The sequence below is a fragment of the Haematobia irritans genome, chromosome 1 (genome assembly GCF_050003625.1).
Source record: "Haematobia irritans isolate KBUSLIRL chromosome 1, ASM5000362v1, whole genome shotgun sequence".
Lineage (NCBI taxonomy): Eukaryota > Metazoa > Arthropoda > Insecta > Diptera > Muscidae > Haematobia > Haematobia irritans.
The window spans coordinates 65,116,625-65,138,544 of NC_134397.1; the positions used below are offsets into that span (position 1 = coordinate 65,116,625).

Here is a 21,920-nt window from a genome sequence, read left to right on the forward strand (position 1 = left end):
GTTTTAATGTTAAATGGAAGAGTATTTCTCTGTGCTTGAGTGTGCGTGTGTGAGTGTGCAAGTTGTGGGTTGATTAATAATATGAGTGAGAATGTTTGTTTCTTCTAACCAACTTTGTCCACACTCTGAGGTTTTGGACTGCTGTTGTTGCGTGTGAATGTATAGGTGGTAACTTGTATATGTGAATGTGTAAGTGTTGTCGCTTATTTAATAACGTGCCTGGTTGATCTTCATGTCAGTTGTTGCATACATTTTGGCGTGTTCACATATCAAAGTAGTCCGAAGACCAACCAGTATTGGTTACAAAACAAAAAAAAAAGACTAACGGTTTTTTTGAATAAGCAAATAAACCACATAGATTTAATCATAAACCCCACATTGTATGAATTTTGTTTAGAATAATTGATGAGACCTGATCCGGTGGTTTTTTAATCGCTTTTAGTTTTTGTGCTTAAAATTATGGTGGCAAATTAATTCCACAAATTCAAATTTGTGCTGTGAAAATTGTGACATTAGAAAAAACACTTTATTGATGTTTCAATTCTTATATTTTCTACAATTATAAAGAAAAAACACCAAAAATAACGGGAATTAAAGTGAAAGCTACTCTGCTCAATTCAAAGAGGTATGTTTTAGCGTTAATTATGCAAAATAAAAACAATGGAAATCGGTTAAAAATCAAAAACAAAATAAAAATAACCGACATTTAAACATTTAGTGAAGCTATCCCCCATGTTCTCGTTTACGAATTCGCAAAAAGCAAAATTTTGATTTGTTCATAATTTTTGAACCATGCTATATTTTTGAAATTTTTTTCCAATTAAATTTCTTATCCATAAGAACCATGTATAAAAATTTTGTATTATATGGGATTATGGTTCAGAAACTAGATGTTTAGGAAAATGTTGAGTTTCTTGCGAATTTGTAAACCAGAACAGGGAGTATGTTTTTCAGATAGATTGAATTTTTGCCAATTGCCAATTTTTTTCAAAACTCAAATTTACCAAGTTTAGTAAACGTTGACTATTCGATTTTTGCCGCCATCGAAAAGTAAAACTCTGGGTAAATTGAATTCTTGATTATGCTATATAAGGAACTTGCAACATTTTGAATGTAAATTTTAATCTAAAAGTGGATACTATGTTCGCTAAAATATGAAAGTAAATATGTGAAAATATGTAACTTTTTAATGTTAATTTTATTATAATTAAAAGGAAGTGATCCAAAGCAAAAATTCAACAAGTTTCCCTAAAAATTTCATAAATAATCAATTTTTTTTATATATGGATTCAAAGATCTTAAACTTACCTTAACCCCCTAATGCCCGAATTGTGTGGTCAGCGGATTAAATATTCAATGTTAACGACACAAAAAGAAGAAAACTAAACAAGAAAAAATTATTCGGTAAAATTCAGTATATGCTGTAAAGCCTCCTGAATATTTTTAACTAAGTTTTCTTTTTATTTTATTCATTTTTGTTGTCGTAAGGTGCGTTTTACTAAAAGCTTGCTGATTTCATGAAGCCCATCTAAAGGCGGGATTGGGCGTTAGAGGGTTAAGGATTTTAACATTGATTCCAAGACAAATAAAGACAGTTCTTGTAAAGTTATATACACCGAAAAAAGTAAACTGTTTTATAGAAAGAATAAAATAACTCGTACGAAAATTTAACTAAATTATACTCAACATTTTGAGATTTCCAAAAAGAGTTGTTAGTAGTTAGTAAAACCAGGAAAATGTAATGCCCTGGTGTACTTTTTAATAGCAGTTCACGAAATCACACCCCTTCACAGAAGAAACAATGAACTAAAAGTAAAGAAAAAATCATTGGTGCTAAATCATTTAAACCATACTATACTAGATCATTCTTACTATTTTTGGCAATCGTACGAAAAATTTTATTTGCTTTAGTTCATATTGACCTTATGAAAACGGTCATTGAACATTGTACCCACACTGAAAAAAATATTGTCGTGAGGTCAAAGATTTCATGTCTTTAAAATACGAATACAAATGTTGCTTAGCATAGAAGACGCATTTCTCTAAAAAAAAGTTGTTTTCCTTGTCCAAAAGTCGATAAACTTTTCAATGAAGTCGTATTGTCCTTATAATTAAGTGATTTGACTTAAAAATGGGTATCTTAACATGAAAGAAAAAATGTATAGGCTAAGGTCAACTTGACTTTAATAATTCAGAAAAATTCTTTAAATTTAATGAAATTGTCTTTAAATTTGTTGTCTTTTTGCATCTTGACTATAAAGCAAAAAATCGTTCAAATATAGGACATGTTTTTCAAAGCTTTATTTTAAAGAAGTTTTTTACTTCAAACATAGCAAAATTTCTACTGGAAGTTGCGTCCTAATTTGGAAAATAAAGTTGCCGTTAACTCGTTTTTAAAGGACTTTGATAGCATATGAAGAAAAAAAGCTGAGAAAGCGAAAAATTAAAATTTGCTTCCTAGAAGCAAGTACACAAAACTTAAATTTAAAAGAGAATTGTGTCTTAAAAGTATCCTTACTTGTATTCTCCGCTTCTTTGGCTCGGAATCAATACCAAATTTTTTAAAGTAAAGACAAAATCTTTGGAACCGAGTATGCTTTTGTTTCAGTGCATGTTTAGTTCACAAAATGTTTGAGACATACTTAAAAAACGAAAAGTTATTTGGGCTGTAGCAAATTTCGTTCAAAATATTAAAATTTAACTAAAAACAAATAATAACAAGTATATACGGCCGTAAGTTCGGCAAGACCGAAGCTTATGTACCCTCCACCATGGATTGCGTAGAAATCTGTCATCCACAATCGAATTACAGATGGCAAGGTATCTTCAAACTTCCTAACACCGTCTTCTCAATTACAAGGTAGTCCATACGTAGTTTATATTAAACTAAAAAAGGCCGATAATACGTATATAATTAAGCTTAAAGTTTCTATAGAAATAAAATTTTGACAAAATAAAATATTGACAACATTTTCTATAGAAGTAAAATTTGGAAAAAATTTTCTATAGAAATACAATTTGGAAAAAATTGTCTATAGAAATAAAATTTGGAAAAAATTGTCTATAGAAATAAAATTTTGACAAAATTTTCTATAGAAATAAAATGTTGACAAAATTTTCTATAGAAATAAAATTTTGACAAAATTTTCTATAGAAATAACATTTTGACAATGTTTTCCATACAAAGAAAATTTTGGTAGATTATTTTTGGCTCGAGTGGCAACCGTGAATGTGAACCGATATGGACCAATTTTTGTGTGATTGGGGATCGGCTATATATAACTATAGACCGATATGTATCAATTTTGACATGGATATTAGCGGCCTTATACTAACACCACGTTGCAAATTTCAACCGGATCGTATGAATTGTGCTCTTCCAAGAGGCTCCGGAGATCAAATCTGGGGAACGGTTTATATGGGGGCTATATATAATTATGGACCGATATGGACCAATTCTTGCGTATTTGTTAGAGACCACATTCTAACACCATGTTCCAAATTTCAACCGGATCGGATAAATTTTGCTCCTCCAAGAGGCTCCGGAGGACAAATTTGTGAATCGATTTATATGGGGGCTATATATAATTATGGACCGATATGAACCAATTTTTGCATGGTCATTAGAGAACATATACCAACACCATGTACCAAATTTCAGCCGGATCGGATGAAATTTTCGTTTCTTAGAGGTTCCGCAAGCCAAGTCGGGGGATCGGTTTATATGGGGGATATATATAATTATGGACCGATGTGGACCAATTTTTGCATGGTCATTGGAGAACATATACTAAGACCATGTACCAAATTTCAGCCGGATCGGATGTAATTTGCTTCTCTTACAGGCTCCGCAAGCCAAATCGGGGGATCGATTTATATGGGGGCTATATGTAATTATGGACCGATATGGACCAATTTTTGCGTGGTTGTTAGAGACCATATACTGTACCAAATTTCAGCCGGATCGGATGAAATTTGCTTCTCTTAGAGCGATCGCAAGCCAAATTTGGGGGTCCGTTTATATGGGGGCTATACGTAAAAGTGAACCGATATGGCCCATTTGCAATACCATCCGACCTACATCAATAACAACTACTTGTGCCAAGTTTCAAGTCGATAGCTTGTTTTGTTCGGAAGTTAGCGTGATTTCAACAGACGGACGGACGGACATGCTCAGATCGACTCAGAATTTCACCACGACCCAGAATATATATACTTTATGGGGTCTTAGAGCAATATTTCGATGTGTTGCAAACGGAATGACAAAGTTAATATATCCCATCCTATGGTGGAGGGTATAAAAATAAGTTAAATTTAGTGTTAGTTTAACTACGGATTTTTTTTCCGTGTACACCGAAATTTATCCTCATACAATACGAAATTAATTGATTGACACTTTCGATTACTCTTTTAAAAACTCAATTAATTATTTACAAAGACAAATCAAATACTTATTGTATTACTATTTATTTTCATTTATAATTATTTTAGCTTTAATTGAAATTTTTTCTCGTATTTTTATAAGAGTTTATACTTTCTTATGAATTGTGTGCATTTGTATGTAACGCCAAGAAGGAAAAGTCTGAGACCCATCGTTTAGTATACCGATCGTCTTAGAATTAAATTCTGAGTCGATTTGTATGCAAAGTACAGCTCGCAGTTTTAGTCCGATTATCCTAAAATTTGGTATAGGGTCCTGTTTCGGCTCAAAGACGATCCCTATTGATTTTGGAAAAAATCGGTTCAGATTTAGATATAGCTACCATATATATTTTTCACCGATCTGGTCATAATTGGCGTGTATATCAACCGATCTTCCTAAAATTCCGCACATCCGAATATTTTATGAGTCTCGAAGAACTTGCAAAATATCAGCCAAATCGGTTCAGATTTAGATATAGCTCCCATATATAGCTTTCGCCCGATTTACACTCATTTGCCCACAGAGGCCAATTTTTTGCTCCGATTTAGTTGAAATTTTGCACAGGGAGTAGAATTAGCATTGTAGCTATGCGTGTCAAATTTGGTTGAAATCGGTTCAGATTTAGATATAGCTCCCATATATAGCTTTCGCCCGATTTACACTCAAAAGACCACAGAGGCCAATTTTTAACTCCGATTTAGTTGAAATTTTGCACAGAGAGTAGAATTATCATTGTAGCTATGCGTGCCAAATTTGCTTGAAATCGGTTCAGATTTAGATATAGCTCCCATATATATGTTTTTCTGATTTCGACCAACATTTTCCTTGTAAAATCGCCACTGCTTAGTCGAAAAGTTGTAAAAATGACTCTAATTTTCCTAAACTTCTAATACATATATCGAGCGATAAATCATAAATAAACTTTTGCGAAGTTTCCTTAAAATTGCTTCATATTTAAATGTTTCCCATATTTTTTTACTAACATTGTGTTCCACCCTAGTGCATTAGCCGACATAAATTTTGAGTCTATAGATTTTGTAGAAGTCTATCAAATTCTGTCCAGATCGAGTGATATTTAAATGTATGTATTTGGGACAAACCTTTATATAACCTTCTCAAGATGACTTCCATAGAAGTGAAAAATTCAACTGGCACAGGTTCAAATCCCCCCGGAGATTTTATTCTTTTTTACGACTTTTAATTGTTCAAAATTTAAATTTTGACCATAAACGGCCAAATAGCATATTTTCTAAGACTGGTCCAAAAGTACTTCATCGGAGGTGGAACAAATTGTTGGAAGATCCACAACTGCCCTTAAAAATTGTTTGTGGAACAACTTCCATTAACATTTTTTCTTTAGACTTGTTTCAAAATTTAGTGAATCAATGTGTATAGAAACCGATTTCTTCCCAAGAAAATTTTCAATTCGATTTTTTTTGGAAATATTTTCTATTTAATTAAAATTCTAATTGGGATAATTAATGTTTTAAAAATTGTCTATCATTTTCATCGGCTTTATTTTTTAATTGGATTAAAAAGTATTTTTTTTTTTTAATTTGTTACGATTTTTCCTATTATCAACTTTTTAATTGGAAATATTTTGGCCATATTTCTTTCTGTGTAATTTTAAATCTAGTTTCTATAAAAGTAAAATTTGAATGCAGGTTTCATTTATTGAATTTTCATTTTCTTTTTGTAACTTTTTGACTTTTGTACTTCGAGGAAAAATTGCCGTACTTCAAATACATACGACTTTAACAGGGAGACAAAAATTTCAAAGATTTCCATCATAAATTAATGAAACAATTAAAGCAAAAACTATGAACCTAATTTTAGTAATTTGTCTTTAATGTTGTGTAAAATGCTTGTTCTAAAATTTAGGTCGCTGAAACCTTTATATTATGTCAATATTTTTTTCAGTGTAGATTTTTAGGTTACTGCAAAGTTTATTTATATATTTATTGCTAATTTTAATCATATTGTAAATACATGGCAATAAAAATAAAATCATTGGCTCCTATGGCCATCACCTATCAGCGAAAAGTTAATTTGCCATCATCTGTGAAAAAGTAACAAATTATTTGGAAAATGTTGCATACATTCCTAAGAGAAAATTAAATAAGCTTCTGCACTAAAAACAATAAGCTTATCCCAAAGTTCCCAAGCTGATGATTTTCTCTTAAGGATTTGGTATTGAGTCAGAGCCAAGAATTAACAAAGTTATTCACTAAACAAGTATATACAGCACTAAGTTCGGCCGGGCCGAATCTTAAATACCCACCACCATGAACTAAATATTAGAGTTTCCTTTGAAATTTCAGGAGGGCTTGAGGACTTGAGGACACTACCCGAAGATAAATTTAAAGATTTCACCTATGAGGACTATATCAGATTCTGGATTTATAAGAACCATTTTTGTTTGAGTTTTAGAGGAATTATTAACATCTCTTGTAAGTGTGCAAGGAAATTATAAAATAACGTATTGATTTGAAATCTTAAATCCGTAGATGTAAAATCTGGAAATTTTACATTGAGTTTCAAGCAATTTTCATGATCAGTGCGTCTTCTACACCCTCCAGAAGTGAAGTCGGTCTATATGGAGGCATTACCAAATGGACCGATAAAAACTTAATCCGATACACGTTTTCGTGAGGCAAATCAGATAAAAACTACGGTTTCTAGAAACCCAAGAAGTTAAATCGAGAGATCGTTCTTATGGGGGCTATACTAAAATATGGACCGATACTCACCGTTTTCGGCACACCTCTTTATGACCCGAAAATACCTCTAGATTTCCAATTTCAGGCAAATAGGATAAAAACTTCGGATTCTAGAAGCCCAAGAAGTAAAATCGGGAAATCAGTCTATATGGGGGCTATACCAAAATATGGACCGATACTCACCATTTTCGGCACACCTCTTTATGGTCCTAAAATACCTCCAGATTTCCAATTTCAGACAAATTGGATAAAAACTACGGTTTCTATAAGCCCACGACCCCAAATCGGGAGGTCGTTTTATATGGGGACCATACCAAAACATGGACCGATATTCACAATTTTTGGCACACGTATTTGCGGTCCTACAATACCTCTAGATTTCCAATTTCAGGTAAATTGAATAAAAACTGCGGTTTCTATAAGCCCAAGAAGTAAAATCGGGAGATCGGTCTATATGGGGGCTATACCACAACATGGACCGATACTCACCATTTTTGGCACACCTCTTTGTGGCCATAAAATACCTCTAGATTTCAAATTTCAGGCAAATTGGATAAAATCTACGATTTCTATAAGCCCAAGACCCCAAATCGGGAGGTCGATTTATATGGGGACTATATCAAAACCTGGACCGATATAGCCCATCTTCGAACTTGACCTGACTGCAGACAAAAGACGAGTTTGTGCAAAATTTCAGCACGATTGCTTCATTATTGAAGACTGTAACGTGATTACAACAGACGGACATCGTTATATCGTCTTAGAATTTCTCCCTGATCAAGAATATATATACTTTATATAGTCGGAAATCGATATTTTGATGTGTTACAAACGGAATGAGAAACTTATTATAACCCCGTCACCATTCTATGGTGGTGGGTATAAAAATACAATTTAAATTATCTAGCGAAGTGAAGTGCCTCTATATCTAACCTAATTTAAAGTAATACCCTGTTCCACAGTGTGGAGCAGGGTATAAAAAATGTTATATAGCAGTAAGTTCAGCCGAATCGAATCTTAAATATCCACCACCATGAATCAAATATAATTTCCTTTGAAATATCTTCGTCGTAGCGGGTTACTTTATAATATATAAAATTTCAGGGGGGGGGGGGGGGGTTCGACAACAGATATTCTCCCATGTAGATCAGTTCAACCAGTACGCTTCTCGAAGAGAAACTTAAAGATTCTACTTATGAAGGCTAGATCAGATTCTGAATTTGTAAGAACCCTGTTTCTTTGAGTTTTTGAGGAATCATAAATGATTTGAAATCTAAAAGCTGTAGATTTTTACCTCCATTATGCAAATTATTAGAAGAACTAAAATCTGGACATTTTACTTTAAGTTTCAAGCAATTTGCATGATCAGTGCGCCTTCTCACTGAGAGACTCAAGCAGTGAGTCTCTGGAGGCCTTACCAAACGACCGATAAATTCGTTTAAATTTCAGGCAAATCGGATAAAAGGTACGGTTTCTATAAGCCCAATATGTAAGATCGGTCTATATGGGAGCTATACCAAAACATGGGCCGATAGTCTCCATTTTCGGCACAGGAATTTGTGGTCCTATATTAAAATACCTGTAGATTTCCAATTTCAAGGAAATCATATTGAAAATACGGTTTCTAGAAACCCAAGAAGTAAAATCGGGAGATCGGACTATATGGAGACTATGCCAAAACATGGACCGATACTCACCATTTTCGGCACACCTATTTGTGGTCCTAGAATACCTTTAGATTTCCAATTTCAAATCGGATAATAAATACGGTTTCTATTAGCCCAAGACCCCAAATGTCGGTTTATATGGGGGCTATATCAAAACAAGGACCGATATAGTCCATCTTCGCACTTGACCTCCCTGCAAGCAAAAAACGAATCTGTGCCAAATGGGAGGATGATAGCCCAATTATTGAAAGCTATAGCGTGGTTACAACAGACAGACAGACGGGCATGGTTATATCGTCTTAGAATTTCTCCTTGATCAAGTGAGATGTCGTTGGAAATCGATATTTCGATGTGTTACAAATGTGTTACGGACTGATGCAAACCCCTCAATAGCCTACATTTTAAGCTTTTCCAAAGATTACATATCTCATCTATGTATTTCAAATTATTATTTAAATAAAAATAAGGTTTCTTTACTTTTAGAAAAAGTTACTTCAATGGCGTACTGCTTCAACGGAGGGATGACAATTTCTGAAATTCGTGTCCCAAATTTAATCGTAAAATATTTAAAGCAAAGATTACAAATGCTCTTTTAATTAAAATTTCTTTAACTTGCCCCCCAGAAAAAAGGAAGAGGGAAATTTTTTATTTTTTAATTTTATTATAGTTCATGAAAATTAGTTGATTTTAGTTAAATTTTGCCAAATGTGAAAAAGAAAATTTTATTTTTTTTTGCTTATTTTAATGACGTGAACTAAAATTGAGCAAAAACGTTTTATACAAATGAAGTTTAAAATTTTACTAAATATGGAAATAGTTCATAATTCCCGAAAATGAGCGAAGTTTGCTCAAATTGAGTTTCTCAAATGAGTAAATTTTACTTAAATTGTATATGTCTAGAACTACATAGAGCGCTAAAGGCATTTACCAATTTTTAAATCCATTATTTTCTTCCAAAATATGAAATTTTCTCAAAACAAAAAAAATGTGTTATTTTTTTAAAAAATGTTCTTCATTTTGACAAAAATTATTAACTAATTTGTATCATGTTGCAATTACTAAAATATTTTAGTTAAAATTTTCAACAAAAAAAAAATTAAATTTTCTTCATGGTGGGTTCACTTTTTTGTGGGTGTGTTTTGACCAATCGACCAGACGTCTTTTACAAATTAAATTAAATTGAAATTGAAAGGGGAATATGATGTAGCTCCTTTTATGATGAGCATTCGCCATAAAGTTGAATTCACGACAATTTTTCAATAACGGCAAAAGTAGGCATTTTCAAAATTTTAAAAGGCTAATGTCGACTATTTCAAATTTTGCAACAGGCGAAAAGTCAACTTTTTGATTCTCTTTAATAATCGTTTAAAAATAAGAGCTTGGCAACATTAGAAAGAGAATTGGCAAATTGGTTTCATAACTTAACATAATTTCTTTTATATATTTTTCTCCTATACAGAAACTTGTATATATTGCAAAGGCAAAGTGCACATATTAAAAATTCAAAGAAGAGTTCATTATATTTGAAATTATTACATAATATAACTGTTTGCAATAAATGTGTTTTTTTTTTCGAAATCGCACTGTGTGGCGTATGATTGTCACTATAATTAAATAAAATAATTGTCATACGCACAATAGGCTGATTTTTATTCCATCCACAATAAGATGGTGGGGGTATAATATCTTTGAAATTCCGTTTGTAACACATCGATATATTGATCTAAGATTTCATAAAGTATATACATTTTGGATCGTGGTGAAATTCGGAGTCGGTATAGCAATGTCCGCTCGTCGGGCTATCCGTCCGGCCTTCTGTTGAAATCACGCTAATTCCGAACGAAAAAAGCTATCGACTTGAAATTTGGTACAAGTACTTGGTATTGATGTAGATCGCATGGTATTGCAAATAGGTCATATCGGACCAATTTTAGATATAGTTCTCATATAAACCGACATTGATGAGTCCCTTGGAGGAAAAGCTTTTTTCCGATCTCGTAATTTAGTGCGCGATGTTATTATATGCAATCTTTCCCATTGTATGCAAAAATTGGTCCATATCAATTCAATAATAACCAATATCCCAGATTTGATTTCCGAAGCTTCCTGGAGCTACAAATATCATTTGATCAGATCAGATGAAGTTTGATACGTGATGCTTTCTACTAATCATGCAAAAATTTACCGGGCCGAACGGATGGCTATATGTATTGATAAGTTTTTATTTTTGTTATTTTTGCAATATGTTTTGTTTAATTAATTTTTTATTAGTATTCCAAAAATATTCATTATTATTATCGTAATTTGTAAAACCTTCTCAAAAGAAATTCCATGGAAGTAAAATAGTCAAACGGCACAGATTTAAATCCCCCGCGGTGATATTCTTAATTTTATTTTCGTTTTTTTTTTTTTAACTTTTTTATTTAATATTTTTTCTTGCCATATTAAGATGTCCAAAATTTAAATATTTACTTAAAACGTTCAATTATCACATTTTCTAAGACATGCACAGAATAACTTCATCCGAAGTGAAAAAATGCTTAGAGGAACTTGGCCTGAACTTAAAAGAAAATTTTTTGAGGCCCAATTTCGAATTCTGTAATACATGTGTAAAATAACTTCATCGGAAGAGGAAATACGTAATGAGATGAGATACCTAGGGTGCGTTTAAAAAGAAACGTTGCACAGTGGTCGATCCCTTTGGCCAAAAATAAAAAGGTTAGATATTTCGCGACCTTAGAATGACAAGGTTCTAAGTGTACACTAAATTCCTATTCACTTAGAACCTTGTCATTCTAAGGTCGCGATTTGTCAAAAAGTGTTGCAACACTGTTTCTAATGCAAACAAGGTTTTACAATGTGTATTTGTTTTTGTTTTATTCCATCTGTACTCTTTGAGAACGGCCTCAAAAGAGAGAGCAAGTAAGCAGTTGGTTTTTAAAGTGTGAAAAAGTATAACATTAAGTGCACTTTTAAATAAATAAAACAAGAGAAAAACATTATATCGAAATAAATCGAAATGAATATTGAATTTTAAAATACAAAAAATTTTATAAAATTTGTTTTAAATTTGTTATAAGATCAATTTTTGTCAGTCTCATTGTTTTGTGCTCGTTCGTTCTTATATGTAAATTTTATGTAGAGTTTTAGTTGTGTTCCCCCCCAAAGTCTCCAATTGGATTTTTTTGTGGTTTATTAGTTAATATTTCAAGATTCTAAATTGATAATAATCAGCTGCTTTCTTTTGCCACTTGTGATAAGTTAAGTGGTTCAAAAAATATCGATGAAAATAGGGCGAATTTTCAAAACAATCTTGTTTTACAACTTCATGAATATCAGTAGTTTACTGCCCTTGGAATAATATCGGGAAATCGGTCTATACGTGGGCTATACCAACATATGGGCTGATTCACCTCATTTCCGTTACATCTATTTGTGATCTTAAAATAATTCTTGATTTTAAATTTAGGCAAATCGGATAGAAAATACGTTTTCTAGAAGCCAAAAAATAAAATCGGAAGATCGGTATATATAGGAGATATATCAACACATGAACCTATAACCATCATTTTCTTCACACCTATTTGTGGTCCTAAAATACCTCTGTATTTGAAGTTTAAGGCAAATCGGATAGAAAATACGGTTGACTTTTTGAATTTTTCGTTTAGACAAAAACACGAACAAAAAGAGATAAAAAACACCAATTGACAAATAAAGAAGTTAAAAAGGAAAACATTTTGAATTGGCCGCTACTACGGGCGTGTTTCCAAAATTAAAACTGTAAAGCAAAAATTCTTATTTTCTCAGAAAAACTGTAGAAAACTTAAGAACACCAGGGAGCATAAAAGACATCTCTTAATGATTTAATGACTTAAGGTGGGTATTAAGTTCCAGTTTAGCCCTTAAAATTGCCATTTTATCATCATATAATTATAAATATACCATATTAGTCATTATGTCTTGTATGGCAATGTAATTTGTAAATATACGGTACCAATAAAGACACAACAAAATAAAAATAAACACAATTTACTTGAAGTAATTTCTTTAGGCATAAATGTTGAATGAAAAAGAGTGCAGAAAAAGGCCTATTAACCAAATAGAAAATTCTTCATTTTCTTTTCTTTTTTTTTGATTTGTAACATCACACCCATTTTTTTCCAACTCTCTCATACATGTATGGACCTAAACTCATGAGCCTATTGGAAAAAAGAGGAAGCTTATAGACATCTTGTTATTTCAGATAATCTTTGAATAAGATGTTGAAAAATTTGTCTGTAGGAATAACATTTTGATAAAATGTTCTCTAGGAATGTTAACAAAGTTTTCTATAAAAAAATATTGACAAAAATTTCTATAAAAACATTTTTGGCAAAATTTCCTATAGAAAAAAGTTTTAGCAAAATTGTCTATAAAAATATTGCCAAAAGTTTTTTATAGAAATCAAAAACTGCAAAATTAGATTTTTTATTTGGTCGTTTTTTTTTTTTTGGTAAAATTTTCTTAAAATTTTTGAAGATTATTTTTGGACCATGAGTAGATTACGAAAAATATTTATGATATTACGTAACAAGCGTTGTAAAAATATCCAGATTTTTATACGCACCACCATAGAATGGTGACGGGGGTATAATAAGTTTGTCATTCCGTTTGTAACACATCGAAATATCGATTTCCGACTATATAAAGTATATATATTCTTGATCAGGGAGAAATTCGATATAACGATGTCCGTCTGTCCGTCTGTCTGTCTGTCTGTCTGTCTGTTGTAATCACGCTACAGTCTTCAATAATGAAGCAATCGTGCTGAAATTTTGCACAAACTCGTCTTTTGTCTGCAGGCAGGTCAAGTTCGAAGATGGGCTATATCGGTCCAGGTTTTGATATAGTCCCCCTATAAACCGACCTCCTGATTTGGGGTCTTGGGCTTATAGAAATCATAGTTTTTATCCAATTTGCCTGAAATTTGAAATCTAGAGGTATTTTATGAATATAAAGAGGTGTGTCAAAAATAGTGAGTATCGGTCCATGTTTTGGTATAGCCCCCATATAGACCGATCTCCCGATTTTATTTCTTGGCCTTATAGAAACCGCAGTTTTTATTCAATTTACCTGAAATTGGAAATCTAGAAGTATTGTAGGACCACAAATACGTGTGCCAAAAATTGTGAGTATCGGTCCATATTTTGGTATAGCCCCCATATAGACCTATCTCCCGATTTTACTTCTTGGGCTTATAGAAACCGTAGTTTCTATCCAATTTGTCTGAAATTGGAAATCTAGAGGTATTTTAGGACCATAAAGAGGTGTGCCGAAAATGGTGAGTATCGGTCCATATTTTGGTATAGCCCCCATATAGACCGATTTCCCGATTTTACTTCTTGGGCTTCTAGAATCCGAAGTTTTTATCTTATTTGCCTGAAATTGGACATCTAGAGGTATTGTAGGACCACAATTATGTGTGCCAAAAATTGTGAGTATCGGACCATATTTTGGTATAGCCCCCATATAGACCGATCTCCCGATTTTACTCTTGGGCTTATAGAAACCGCAGTTTTTATTCAATTTACCTGAAATTGGAAATCTAGAGGTATTGTAGGACCACAAATACGTGCGCCAAAAATTGTGAGTATCGGTCCATGTTTTGGTATGGTCCCCATATAAATCGACCTCCCGATTTGGGGTCTTGGGTTTATAGAGACCGTAGTTTTTATCCAATTTGTCTGAAATTGGAAATCTAGAGGTATTTTAGGACCATAAAGAGGTGTGCCGAAAATGGTGAGTATCGGTCCCTATTTTCGTATAGCCTCCATATAGACCGATTTCCCGATTTTACTTCTTGGGCTTCTAGAATCCGAAGTTATTATCCTATTTGCCTGAAATTGGAAATCTAGAGGTGTTTTCGGGTCATAAAGAGGTATGCCGAAAACGGTGAGTATCGGTCCATTTAGTTTAGCCCCCATAAGAACGATCTCCCGATTTAACTCCTTGGTTTTCTAGAAACCGTAGTTTTTATCTGATTTGCCTTAAATTGTAAATATTCTGGTATTTTAGGCTCACAAAAACGTGTATCGGATTAAGTTTTTATCGGTGCATTTGGTAATGCCTCCATATAGACCGACTTCACTTCTTGAGGGTGTAGAAAGCGCACTGATCATGAAAATTGATTGAAACTCAATGTAAAATTTCCAGATTTTACTTCTACAGATTTAAGATTTCAAATCTAAACGTTATTTTATAATTTCTTGCACACTTACAAGAGATGTTAATGATTCCTCTAAAACTCAAACAAAAATTATTCTTATAAATCCAGAATCTGATATAGTCCTCATAGGTGAAATCTTTAAATTTATCTTCGGGAAGTGTCCTCAAGCCCTCCTGAAATTTCAAAGGAACCCCTAATATTTGGTTCATGGTGGTGGGTATTTAAGATTCGGCCCGGCCGAACTTACTGCTGTATATACTTGTTAATATAAACTATGATCATCAAAAGATATCAATTTGAAGTTCGATTTGTATCGGTTCATTTTTCGATATTTCGAAATTTGTTGTTGATTGGTGCCATACATATTGATCTCCATATTTTCGTTGGATTTTATTCCATTTTTGAAATGTCCCAATATTCAGTACCTGTTGTGGTTTAGACCACAAAGCCCGATTTGACACTGTGTCCTCTTAAGTATTTTGAAATGTTCCAATTGTACCAAATTGGTTATTGTAATACCATTGTTTTTGTAACATGTGGAATATATCAAATTAAGTACAATTGTACCAATTTTAACATCGCTGATCCAATTTCTATAACGATGGTCATAATCTGTTCCAACAGGTTTTATTCTGCATGATGTTTCAGAAATTCTAAAATTTAAAGGGCAACGTGTGCTAGTCACGAGATTTTTCCTAATTGTTTTGAGTGGCACCACCATTTCTTCATTATGGTTATTTTACAGTAAGGCAGAATATATGATGGAAAGCAATGAACTCCTCATTTTCTTTGCATTGCTATGCTTTGGAATACTTGTAATGTTAAAAACATTTGAATTCAATTGTAATCTTTAAAACGCTTGAACAGTTTTCAATACTCTATAGATTTTCATACCAAGAAAACATGTCTGATTTTATAAAATTCTTATGGGGTGCTTCATTTATGACAAAGTAGCAAATTTATCACATTACTCATATTTATGGAAATCCAACAATGTAATTATGAAACACAACAACGTCTACAGCTTAATTCGAAATTCTTAAGTGTTGGAATTAAGGCATTATCCTTAAAGGTAAATACACGGCCTCATATTCAGAGACATATCCACATACACATGCAAAGTGGTCTTTGTTATCTTCCGAGTAGAAAAATCAACAAATCATCAAAAACCCATGTTCAAAAGCAAATACTCACCAAATGGAATATATTCAGCATAATGGTGACGGTCTATGATTTCACAATTGTAAATATCTGTAAATCCTTAACAAAGTTTTTAATAATTTAAACAATGAATTAATGTCTCCTCCTCATATTTCTCTCACCCGGGCAAAAAGACACACACTTCTGTCTCATCATAGATGTTATTGTTTATAATAATAATGTTGTGGAGACACTTTGTACATTGCAGTATAGGGTTTTGGTGCAGGAACTCAGTTGCCACAGTTGCCACAGGTAGAATTCTACCAAAAATAGTAGATTTTTTACTATTTGGTAGAATTCTTGATGGTCCTCCCCAACTAAGAGGTACCTTAATTTTATACATATACAATTTTGACAAAATTGTCTGTAGAAATAAAGTTTTGAAATATTGACAAAATTTCCTATAGGAATAAAATGTTGACAAAATTTTCTATAGAAATAAAATTTTGACAAAATTTTCTACAGAATTGAAATATTGACAAAATTTTCTATTGAATTCAAATATTAACAAAATTTTCTATTGAAATAAAATTTTGACAAAATTTTCAATAGAAATAAAATTTTGACAAAATTTTCTATAGAAATAAAATTTTGACAAAATTTTCTATAGAAATAAAATTTTGACAAAATTTTCAATAGAAATAAAATTTTGACAAAATGTTCTATAGAAATAAAATTTTGACAAAATTTTCTCTAGAAATAAAATTTTGACAAAAATTTCTATAGAAATAAAATTTTGACAAAATTTTCTAGTAAAATAAAATTTTGACAAAATTTTCTAAAGAAATAAAATATTTACAAAATTTTCTAGAAAAATAAAATTTTGACAAAATTTTCTAGAAAAATAAGTTTTTGACAACATTTTCTATCGAAATAATATTTTTTGAATATTTTCTGTTTTCTATAGAAATAATATTTTGACAAAATTTTCTATACAAATAAAAATATGAGAAAATTTTCTATAGAAATAAAATTTTAACAAAATTTTATATAGAAATAAAATATTGACAAAATTTTTTATAGAAATAAAATTTTGTATAGAATTAAAATTTTGACAAACATTTCTATAGAAATAAAAGTTTGACAAGATTTTCAATAGAAATAAAATTTTGACAAAATTTTCTATAGAAATAAAATTTCGACTATTTTTTTTTTTAATAAAATTTTGACAACATTTTCTATAGAAATAAAATTTTGGCAATATTTTCTATAGAAATAAAATTTTGAAAAAATGATCTATGGAAATAAAATTTTGACAAAATTTTCTATAGAAATAAAATTTTGACAAAATTTTCTAGAAAAATAAAATTTTGAAAAAAATTTTCTTGAAAAATAAAATTTTAAAGAAAATTTTCTTGAAAATAAAATTTTGAGTAAATTTTCTATAGAAATAAAATTTTGGCAAACATTTCTATAGACATAAAAGTTTGAGAAAATGTTCCATAGAAATAAAATTTTGGCAAAATTTTCTATAGAAATAAAATTTTGACAAAATTTTCTTTAAAGGTAACATTTTGACAAAATTTTCTATAAAACTAAAATTTTGACAAAATTTTCTAGCAAAATAAAATTTTGACGAAATTTTCTATAGAAATAAAATTATGAGAAAATTGTCTATTGAAATAAAATTTTAACAAAATAGAAATAAAATATTGACAACATTTTTTATAGAAATAAAATTTTGTATATTAACTTTGTCATTCCGTTTGTAACACATAGAAATATTGCTCTAAGCCCCCATAAAGTATATATATTATGGGTCGTGGTGAAATTCTGAGTCGATCTAACATAAACATGTCCGTCCGTCCGTCCGTCCGTCTGTTGAAATCACGCTAACTTCCGAACGAAACAAGTTATCGACTTGAAACTTGGCACAAGTAGTTGTTATTGATGTAGGTCAGATGGTATTGCATATGGGCCACATAGCCCCCACATAAACCGATCGTCAGATTTGGCTTGCGGAGCCTCCGATTCGGCTGAAATTTGGTACATGGTGTTGGTATATGGTATCTAACAACAATGCAAAAATTGATCCACATCGGCCCACAATTATATATAGCCCCCATATAAACCGATCCACAGATTTGGCTTACGGAGCCCTAATAGAAGCAAATTTCATCCGATCCGGTTGAAATTTCGAACATGGTGTTAGTATATGGTCTCTAACAAACGTGCCAGAATTGGTTTTATCGGTCCATAATTACATATAGCCCCCATATAAACCGCTCTCCAGATTTGACCTCTGGAGCCTCTTGGAGGAGCAAAATTCATCCGATCCGGTTCAAATGTGGAACGTGGTGTTCGTATTATATATAGCCCCATATATAAACCGATCCCCAGATTTGGCTTGGGGAGTCTCTAAGAGAACCAAATTTCATCCGATCCGGTTGAAATTTGGAACATGGTGTTGGTATATGGTATCTAACATCCGATCCTGTTCAAACTTGGAACGTGGTTTTGTATATGGCCGGTAACAACCATAATTGGTCCATATCGGTCTATAGTTATATGTAGCCGATCCCCAATCACATAAAAATTGGTCCATATCTGTTCATAATCATGATTGCCACTCATGCGCAAAATAATATACCTAAATTTTATTTCTATAGAAAATTTTATTTCTAATTGAAAATTTCTCGGCAAACATATACATGGTTGCTTTTTGAGAAAATAACATGGTTGCCGCAAACATGTACATTTTCTCCGTCCAAAAATAACATTTTGCTCTAGAAACATGGTTGAGGTGATCATATTCCTTCACTGCGTGCGATATGTATCCTAATTTTAATTTTATTGGTCCTAGATTTAAAGCCAGAGAGGTCGCAAAAAAAATTCTTTATTTTAAAGAAGCCATATCTTTGGCTTGTAATCAATACCAAAATCCTTAAGGGAAGATAAAAATCTTTGGATCCAAGCAAACTTTTTTTTGAGTATAGGTCTTTCATGGGGCGGAAGTCATCTTTCTAGGAATTCGTGTTAGTTTTTCAGATGTGATGCTGGTCTTGTCTTCCCAGCAAAAAAAGCGTCGCCAAAAAAGTAGTGAAAATGTTTTATTTGGATCCGGAAGTGGTGCAAAATTGGCGCAGAAGCGATGAATTTAACATGGACTTGTCATAGGAGGAATGTCCACCATTTCAATAGCCGTTGCACTGAATTTGCATCACTTCTTAAGGTGTGATTCGAATTCAGTGATTTGGATGTGATTTAAAAAATTTTGTGATATTTTGCCAAAAAAAATAATTTTTATAACTTTTTATGATTTTTAATGCAATTTTGTGCCAACTTTGCACAACTTCTGGATCCAAAAAGAACATTTTCACTACTTTTTGGACAACGCGTTTTTTTTGCTGAGATAATTAAAATTTTATAAAATTTTCATAGGTTAGGTTAGTGACAGTGCACCATTATCTGCCTTTACCATTTACTTTTAACCTCTCTTTATCTAAGGGGAACAAAGGTCTATTTATGCTTGCCCTAGAGTAGATAAAATCCGTCTATTCGTTAGGAGTTTAAAGCTGATAATGCATGTTTTAGTGGAATTGGATGCACCGTAAATGTCTACAAAAAGCAGAACAATTGAATTGAATAATAGATAGTGAGCCTTTAATAAAGGTGACTAGTTCATGCAATGCGGTCTCTTCAAGCAAAAATCCAAAACAAATCGCTGTTTCATTTTAAAAGAATTAATAGAGGAAACACCAAAGATCTCTAATGACATCCCTATGTATGGCAGACATAGAAACATATCAAGGGACACTTTTATAAAACGACACACACCCACACGGACTAACATATTTATATACCACCAGCATCATTATCCAAATACTGTATGACTCCTCATAAGTCATATCTGTTAAGAGGATATGTGTTGGATTTTTTTTGCTCTTTAGATTTAAGGTTTATGAGAGGTTTGTAATGCACAGAAGTAAGGTGTGCGTGATGCGATACTCATGCATATGCCTACACCAACCGAATCAAGGTTTTTCTTGCTCAAGAAGATGAAATGCCGGAATTAATCCCAACTGATTAATGCTCTATACTTTGTCCTTCTAAAGGTGGCAAAATGAAACTCGACACAGCAAAGAAACAAAAAACAATTCAACAACTATGAGTTTATTCTTGGATCATTTAGGGCAGAAGCGCTATTGCAATGAAGGAGTAAATGAAGACAAGGAGTTAAGGTATTACTAAAGTTTTTAATGATTCCAACGTGATTTAAACACCTAGCGACAAAAATAAACATACACAGCAACAGCAAAATGAGGATATATCAGAAAAAGTCTGTAAATGCCAAGGTAAGGTAATAAATAGACAAAGATGGATGTTAAATATTTTACAAAAGTATAAAAATATATGTGAAGGCCTATGTTTCATTGTTGGGCATCCTTAAAAAGGATTTCCTTCGGTCAGCCTACTTGAAATTGTTATGCACTTATGAAGACAATGACAAATGAGCATAGTTTCATTACTAGATATGCATTTCCCAACGTTGACAAGAAGTTGGCATACTTCTAGGCTTTTCTAAAATCTGATTTAGCTTCTCATATTGCTATAAAAATGTAATATTTGTTTTAATATTTAAGAAAGGATTCCTATTGAACACATTAAACAAGTATATAAGACAATACGACGATTTTCCTCCCCGTCGTAGTGATAAAATATTTGCTAGTATTATCCAAAACGTCTTTATGTACACTGAAAAAAAGCATGTCCGGTTCCAAAGATTTTGTCTTTACTTAAAAATGTTGGTATTGATTTCGAGCCAAAGAAGCGGAGAATACAAGTAAGGATACTTTTAAGACACAATTCTCTATTAAATTTGGGTTTTGTGTACTTCGTCTTCTAGGAAGCAAATTTTTTTTCTTCTAGGAAGCAAATTTTTCGCTTTTTCATTTTTTTTCCTTTATATGCTATCGAAGTCCTTTAAAAACGAGTTAACGACAACTTTATTTTCCCAATTCAGACTCGACTTCCAGTAGAAATTATGCTATGTTTCAAGTAAAAAACGTCTTTAAAATAAAGTGTTGAAAAACATGTCCTATATTTGAACGATTTTTTGCTTTGTAGTCAAGATGCAAAAAGACAACAAATTTAAAGACAATTTCATTAAATTTAAAGAATTTTTCTGAATTATTAAAGTCAAGTTGACCTTAGCCCAAACATTTTTTTCTTTCATGTTATGATACCCATTTTTAAGTGCAATCACTTAATTATAAGGACAATACGACTTCATTGAAAAGTTTATCGACTTTTGGACAAGGAAAAAAACTTTATATTAGAGAAATGCGTCTTCTATACTAAGCAAAATTTGCATTCGTATTTTAAAGACAAGAAATCTTTGACCTAGTAAAAAAACTAGTGTTTACATTTTTTTTACAATGAAATCAAAAATACTGAAATATAATTAAATATGAAGAACTAATGCGAAATCAATGAAGAAGGAGGATGCTTAAACATGACTTCCGCCCTGTTGTTTTGTGTGGAAGCTGGTGAAGTTCAAAGAAGGGCTACATCGATTCAAGCTTTGATATAGCCTCCATATAAATCGACTATCTTCTTTAGCGTCTAGGAACCGCAAATTTTATTGAATTTGCATGAAATCTTATTCCTATTTATATGAAAAAAAAAAATTTTTCTTTATATGAAGGATTATGCAACCTAATTTTTATACCCTCCACCATAGGATGGGGGTATATTAACTTTGT

At 31.8% G+C, this 21,920-nt stretch overlaps 1 protein-coding gene across 2 annotated transcripts in view; it reads left to right on the forward strand.

Annotated features, from left to right (window-relative positions):
* The first annotated feature begins 251 nt into the window (after positions 1–251).
* Tk (Tachykinin) overlaps positions 252–21,920 on the forward strand; it is a 152,094-nt gene continuing 130,425 nt past the window's right edge. For both annotated transcript variants that reach the window (XM_075290617.1, XM_075290618.1), the window contains exon 1: positions 252–625. The gene's annotated coding sequence lies outside the window, so the exon portion shown is untranslated. The remainder of the gene's footprint in view (positions 626–21,920) is intronic.